Source organism: Dreissena polymorpha, chromosome 10 (genome assembly GCF_020536995.1).
Source record: "Dreissena polymorpha isolate Duluth1 chromosome 10, UMN_Dpol_1.0, whole genome shotgun sequence".
Classification (NCBI taxonomy): domain Eukaryota; kingdom Metazoa; phylum Mollusca; class Bivalvia; order Myida; family Dreissenidae; genus Dreissena; species Dreissena polymorpha.
This window is the reverse complement of record NC_068364.1, coordinates 17270776-17278630: the sequence shown is the minus strand read 5'-3', so window position 1 is coordinate 17278630 and position 7855 is coordinate 17270776. Positions and strand designations below refer to the sequence as shown.

Here is a 7855-nt window from a genome sequence, read left to right as displayed (position 1 = left end):
GTAAGTACTTTTCAAGGCATGAGCAAACCTTGTGTTATGTTTTGAATGCATGCATATACATGAACAACAATAACATTTAAGGTCACAAATATGAACTTGAATTGACAATTAGGAAAGTTTGATCTCAATTTTTTTATTAGCAAATTAGTAACATATTGTTTGAAGTTTCCATCAATTTCATTATCAAATGTAAGAAAATAAACTTAGATGAAATAATACTATTTATTGTTTTGCTTTCACATACCTACACTTAAGAACTTTAACATTTTTACATTCAAGGTCACAGTGACCTTGACCTTAGAATGAATGACCTTGAAATGACCAGTGGTCATCTAAGTGTGCTTGCAAACCTTCATGTCAAGTTTGAAGACTCTATGTCCAAGCATACCAAAGTTATAACAATTTTAACATTTTAACATTTAAGGTCACAGTGACCTTGACCTTCAAATGAATGACATTGAAATGACCAGTGGTCATCTTCTAGTACTGGCCAATCTTTATTTCAAGTTTGAAGACTCTAGGTACAAGCATACCAAAGTTATAACATGAAATAAGAACTTTAACATTTTTACATTCAAGGTCACAGTGACCTTGACCTTCAAATGAATGACCTTGAAATGTCCAGTGGTTACTTACTAGTTCTGGCCAACCTTCATGTCAAGTTTCAAGACTCTAGGTCCAAGCATACCAAAGTTATAACAACTTTAACATTTTTACATTCAAGGTCACAGTGACCTTGACCTTCAAATGAATGACCTTGAAATGTCCAGTGGTTACTTACTAGTTCTGGCCAACCTTCATGTCAAGTTTCAAGACTCTAGGTCCAAGCATACAAAAGTTATAACAACTTTAACATTTTTATATTGAAGGTCACAGTGACCTTCACCTTCAAATGAATGACCTTGAAATGACCAGTGGTCATCTGTTAATCCTGGCCAACCTTCATGTCAAGTTTGAAGACTCTAGGTCCAAGCATACCAAAGTTATACCATGAAATAAGAACTTTAACATTTTTACATTCAAGGTCACAGTGACCTTGACCTTCAAATGAATGACCTTGAAATGACCAGTGGTTACTAACTAGTTATGGCCAACCTTCATGTCAAGTTTCAAGACTCTAGGTCCAAGCATACCAAAGTTATAACAACTTTAACATTTTTTATATTGAAGGTCACAGTGACCTTGACCTTCAAATGAATGACCTTGAAATGACCAGTGGTCATCTGTTAATCCTGGCCAACCTTCATGTCAAGTTTGAAGACTCTAGGTCCAAGCATACCAAAGTTATACCATGAAATAAGAACTTTAACATTTTCGAGCACGCCGCCCGCCCCCCCGCCCGCCCGACAACATCAATCTATAAGCCGAGATTTTTTCGAAAAAAATCCGGCTAATAAAATCATATGTATCGTCTATAAATAGGGCTAGGGCATATTAAAATGATAAAAAATTGCACTTGCAATCTTAAGAGGCAGAGCGGGGAGGGGATCCTTATAACAAGCATTCTGTGGTAAGATACAAAACTTTCGTATAGATTTTGTATTTATACATTATATTTCAGAAAAGTTACCATCAGACATGGAGAAGTTGTTGAAGACATAGAGACAATTTTCTATGAAGACCGAACGGATGAGACAGTTAGTGTTGTGATAGCAGGGTAGAGAGCGGTCGACCAGGACGGCGTTTTGAGGGATATTTGCACGGAGTTCTAAGGTAGGGCTTTTGAGAGCCATGCCTTATCATGCCACAGGCAGGTGGCCCCTCGCTCAAGACCACAGACATCACCGCTTATTTGGGCAGCGATGGGGAACTTTTTGGTGGTTGGGTTCCAGCAGACTGGCTACCTGCCGGTCAGACTTGCACTGGCCTCCTTGGTGTGGGCCATTTTTGGGTCAGTTATGGACGATATACTCATTGAGTCGTGGCTGGATATGCTCCAGCCAAGTGATAGGCGTGTGATTGAAGATGCCCTGCAGAGTGTCAACAGTGACAAAAGGGACCTAGTGATTGATATTCTGGACACATTCGGGATTAGTTCTATGCCGACAACAGCCAATATCAGGACTTTGTGTATTTGTGTATCAACGTTGCAAACATGGCCATGGTACACAATGCTGCATTTCCACTCATGCAGATGGCCCTCAACAGACTGAGAAGACACGTGAACAGTGTACAGTTATTATACAAGTCCCTGCAACCCACCCCTCAAAAGAGGCTGTTCATGGAGAGAGCAATTATTTCACAGACTAAGACAGCGGGAGATTTATGACTTTCTGTGTTTATGCATTCGAAACATGGAGAAGATGTGTTATGTAGGTTCCTACGTTTTGTGTCTGGGAGCGATGCTATCACTTTTGAGCGCATTACTGTGCAGTTTGTTAGATTGACAGGTGTTCAGTATAGGTTCGTTGCCCACATGTGTGGCTTGTCCTTGACATGCCTACGTCCTACACCACATGCAACGAGTTCAACGTGGACCTCAGGACCCAGTTGTTATCGGATAGGTGGGAAATGAACTTCCTGTAGTCACCTTGCGATGTAGGGAAATTCACTATTTAAGATATAAACCTTAAGCTACTGTAACTTTATGAATTGAAGAGATACATATAGTTCGCATAATTGCATTAAAACGAGATTTGTAAAACTTTGTGAAACTATTTTCAAAATATTCATTTCCATTTTTTTATGTTTAAGACTGAATTAATTGTAAGTTGTAATTTTGCATTTAAAGCGCAACTTTTGCTAAATTCTTCAATTGCAATAAATGCATAGTTTGTTGTGTGTTTTTTTTTAATACACATAACAGGTAAATAATATGTTGTATTTTCGGATGCAAAATTATAACTTTTCATAATGTACCTTCTAGCTGTTACCTTCGATGAAGTGCCCAATTAAAGTCTTAAAATACATTAAGAAATGTAGATTCAAGTATTTTAAGAATTCAAGTGCATTTCAGCTCACCTGTCATTCCCCAGCCAACAGAGGTATACCGGTCCTATATAGGGCCTAAAGCAAAATAAGCCTTTTTTCAGTGAGGCCAGGCTTTGAGGGCATGTTTAAGAAAAGTTTCTTTTTACAATCATATTTCTGGTTCTGTTTTCATTTCAATAGGTTTTACTCTTTCTGTGTTTAAAATTTAAGATAAATCGGCCAACTTGTTTGGAAATAATGAAACTTTAAAGTTGCCTAAACTTGCAAAAAACTGCCATTTTAGCGTGACATTTATTTTTTGGTAAATAAGGAATGCATGTTAAAAGATATTTTTGTATCATAGTAAATTATTTTTGTGTTTATACTGTAGCAAGACTATCTGTCTTTCTCAGAAAATCATTTTCAAGAGAAAACAAGAGTGCCAAAATGTCACAAGATACGCCCGTTTGAAGGTTTTGGACACCATGCTAACTGCTTGAAATGCACTAAGTGACCTAGTTTTTGACCTGGCATGACCCATATTTGAACTTGACCTAGATATCATTTAGACACAACTTCTGACCAAATTTGCAAAACCCATTTCAGCCCTTTTAAGGGTATTACAAACTCTTTGGTATTATAATTATATTTAAAATTGCTATATTAAGTGTCATAGTATATAATGTACACTTGTACTTTTTTGTTTGTTTGTTTTCCTTAACTTCTAACTTTTTATTTTGCTTATATAGCAAACGAGGTACTTTTGTACTATTTTTACCCTTTAAGTATTATGGGTTGGATTACAGCATCTTGTGGGTTATTTCCTGTAACGTAGTATGACGTGGTATTTCTTTTACCAATTCCATTTTTACTGGATTACTTCAATATGACAACATCATATTGTCTTAAATTTTTATCTATTATTCTCCATTTGTAATTTCCATTTACCGTGCACTCCCTCTGGTCCAGGGGACACAACCATCATCAAAGTCCTCCTCCACAATTACCTCCCTTATACCCATCCCAGTAGTACTACCCCTGCTGGCTTCCCCCACCCACACCAGCCTACACTTCCAAAACTCTCCTTCTTTAAACCCCCCATATTCGAACTTGATCTAGATATTGTCTAGATACAACTTCTGACCAAATTTGGTGAAGATTGGATGAAAACTACTTCAATTAGAGAGCGGAAACCATGCTAAATCCTTCAAATGCACTTAGTGACCCTGTGACCTAGTTTTTGACCTGGCATGACCCATATTCGAACTTGACCAAGATATTGTCTTATAGATACAACTTCTGACCAAGTTTGGTGAAGATCGGATGAAAACTATTTGAATTAGAGACCGGAAACTGCTGTGAACGCCCACCGCCGGCCCGCTGCCCGCCAAGGGTGAAACTATAATACGTCCCGTTTTGAAAAAACGGGTGTATAAAAAGGCTATATGAAACAAGCATTAAACAAGAACAACCTTCAGGTTTATGATGTTTGCTGCTCATAAGTATCTTAAAGAGTTAAAATGATGCCTTTAAAAATTGAATCTATTACAAAACGTATTTAATGTACTTTGATTATTGAAAAGGATAAACTAGAGCTTTGTCACTGAATGTGACTTATACCCCCATACCACTTTGACGCAGGATAAAAAGTTGTTTAAAAGTTTCGGATGAATACAATTTGAATTAGAGTCCGGACAAAGTGGCGCCGTTGAAAATGCACTAATTGACCCTATGACCTAGTTCTTGACCCGACATGACCCATATTCGAACTTGACCTAGATATCAACTAGATGCAACTACTGACCAAGTTTGGTAAAGATCGGATGAATACAATTTGAATAAGAGTCCGGACAAAGTGGCGCTGTTGAAAATGGACTAATTGACCCTATGACCTAGTTTTTTACCTGGCATGACCCATATTCGAACTTGGCCTAGATATCAACTAGATGCAACTACTGACCAAGTTTGGTGAAGATAAGATTTATACAATTTGAATTAGAGTCCGGACAAAGTAAAATGCACTAATTGACCCTTTGACCTAGTTTTTGACCCAGCATGACCCATATTCGGACTTGACCTAGATATCAACTAGATGCAACTACTGACCAAGTTTGGTGAAGATCGGATGAATACAATTTGAATTAGAGTCCGGACAAAGTGGCGCCGTTGAAAATGCACTAATTGACCCTATGACCTAGTTTTTGACCCGGCATGACCCATATTCGAACTTGGCCTATATATCAACTAGATGCAACTGCTGACCAAGTTTGGTGAAGATCGGATGAATACAATTTGAAATAGAGTCCGGACAAAGTGGCCCCTTTGAAAATGCACTTATTGACCCTATGACCTAGTTTTTGACCCGGCATGACCCATATTCGAACTTGGCCTAGATATCAACTAGATGCAACTGCTGACCAAGTTTGGTGAAGATCGGATGAATACAATTTGAATTAGAGTCCGGACAAAGTGATGCCTTCCGCCCGCCGCCCAGCGCCCGCCCGCCGCCCGCCCGCCAAGGGGTTTCACATAATACGTCCCGTATTTTATACGGGCGTATAAAAACAAGTATTTTCTTATTTTATGTGTTTTTAAAAAATATACTCATATGAGGCCAAAAGAGCATTTTCATACCTTTATTATATATTGCATGAAATAATCAATACAGGCAGCTTTAAATGTATGTAACCTATCTATTTCACTAGACATTAGGCACCATCTAAAAATGGTATCCTAACCTTTGTCATAATATCTCCTGTATTCTGGAGATTTGTGTCCTTAAATGCACCAAACTTGTCCCAACAGTCACGGTTTGACAGCGTGTGTCTTCTAATGCTCACTGTTTGACAATGACAGCAGATTTCTATGAAAAAGCTATCTTAACTTATTCTTAAGACCCTAACAGAGGTATACATATTTCAGTCAAACATATATGCTGACAAGTATCAACTGAACATTGCCTGGAATATGTGTCCCAACAGTCACGTTTTTGGCCCAACAGTCACGGCTGTTTAAAGTGCCTCTATTTCTGCTTTAACATCACCCTAAATATAAGCATGCATGTCATTGTCTTCATTGAACAGCCATTGAGAGAATAAGACTGGTCTTTGACCTTTCAGGTTTATCAATTCATCATACTAACTATAGAAACTTTTTGTCCCAACAGTCACGGCTGATTTACTATACACAGATCACAAAATTTTTATCGACCCCAAATGTAATACTCTGTGGTCCACATAATTCCCAATCCTCTGTTATTATAATTTTGTTCAATTGCAGTGTAAAATATGCATAAATACACACAAAATAATGGTCTTAATGCAATTGAACATGTCCCAACAGTCACATTTATATATTTAATTTTTCTTAAAAATATTAACACTAAACCGTTAATTATTTCAACAGAAATTATTTTTCTTACTGGTTTGGTTTTCATCTTGCTAAAATATAGATCTTTTAGGTACATTTGATTAAATACTTAATTATAAAATGGCAATAAATTAAGTAGGAAGAGCAACATAATATTGCGTTTTTATACTTATTTTTTGAAGACTAAAATGCAAGATTACTGTCCTTTCCTGCCAAATAGAACAGTATATTGTGTAAATGTATAAAAGAGCAAGAATTCTCCATTACACTAATAACTGGTACTTCATATGTAACTACTCATTTTTGTCCCAATAGTCACGGTTTTAGTGATTTAATTCGTGACATCATATCTAAACAAGAGCACCGCCTTGCGGGTGCAGACCGCTCATCTATTTTCTTTTTAAAGGTGAAGGGACTTTCATTTTCAATCACAAAGGAGGGAGGGGTGGAGTGAAGAGCGGTGCATTGTGTGGGGGTGTGGACATTTATTACATTTTCTTCCAAAAATGCGAAAAAAAGGAAAAAAAAATCGGGGGTGGGGGGAGTGGGGGGGTGGGGGGGGGGGGATTCTTGGATGCGATGGTTGGACGGTATTTCAAACATAAAATAATAAAAATAAATATTTGTGTTTTTTAACCGTTTCATAAAAAAAAATGGGGGGGGTGAGGTGGGGGGTATAGTGTGAGGGTGTGGTGGTAATTTGTGAGATGATCTAAAAAAAAAAAAAAAAAAATAGGGGGGGTGGGATTCGGGTGGGGGAGGGGGGGTGGGGATTCTTGGGTGCGATGGTTGGACGGTATTTCAAACATAAAATAATCAAAATAAATAGTTTTGTTTTTTTACTGTTTAAAAAAAAAATTGGGGAGGGGGTGGGGTGGGGGGGGTATAGTGTGAGGGTGTGGTGGTCATTTGTGAGATGATCTTAAAAAAAAAAAAAAAAAAAAAAAAAAAAAAAAAAAAAATAGGGGGGGGGGGGTTGGGGGGGGGGGGGGCACTGGCGATGGTTTGGGTGGAGTCTATTGTGGTATGTCAGGTAAGAGTAGTTTTGTCAAAGTATCAATCAAATCTAATCATAAATAAAGAAGTTAGGGCAATTTTAGAGAAATTTAATAATTTGACCTTGAGACTCAAGGTCATTCAAAGGTCAAGGTAAAATTCAACTTGCCAGGTACAGTAACCTCATGATAGCACGAAAGTATTTGAAGTTTGAAAGCAATAGCCTTGATACTTAAGAAGTAAAGTGGATCGAAACACAAAATTTAACCATATATTCAAAGTTACTAAGTCAAAAAAGGGCCATAATTCCATAAAAATGACATCCAGAGTTATGCAACTTGTCCTTTTACTGTACCCTTATGATAGTTTGCGAGTGTTCCAAGTATGATAGCAATATCTATGATACTTTAGGGGTAAAGTGGACCAAAACACAAAACTTAACCAAACTTTCAATTTTCTAAGTATAAAGGGCCCATGATTCCGTCCAAATGCCAGTCAGAGTTACATAACTTTGCCTGCACAGTCCCCTTACGGTAGTTAGTAAGTGTTGCAAGTATGAAAGCAATAGCTTTGATACTTA

At 37.5% G+C, this 7855-nt stretch overlaps 1 long non-coding RNA gene across 1 annotated transcript; it reads right to left on the bottom strand.

The window, feature by feature from the left end:
* Nucleotides 1-113: 113 nt before the first annotated feature.
* On the bottom strand, nt 114-1332 carry LOC127848404 (uncharacterized). The gene is made up of 2 exons (XR_008034486.1): nt 1182-1332; nt 114-880 (listed from the first exon to the last, which is right to left on the bottom strand). It is a non-coding gene; the product is annotated as an uncharacterized LOC127848404 (long non-coding RNA).
* Nucleotides 1333-7855: the final 6523 nt, after the last annotated feature.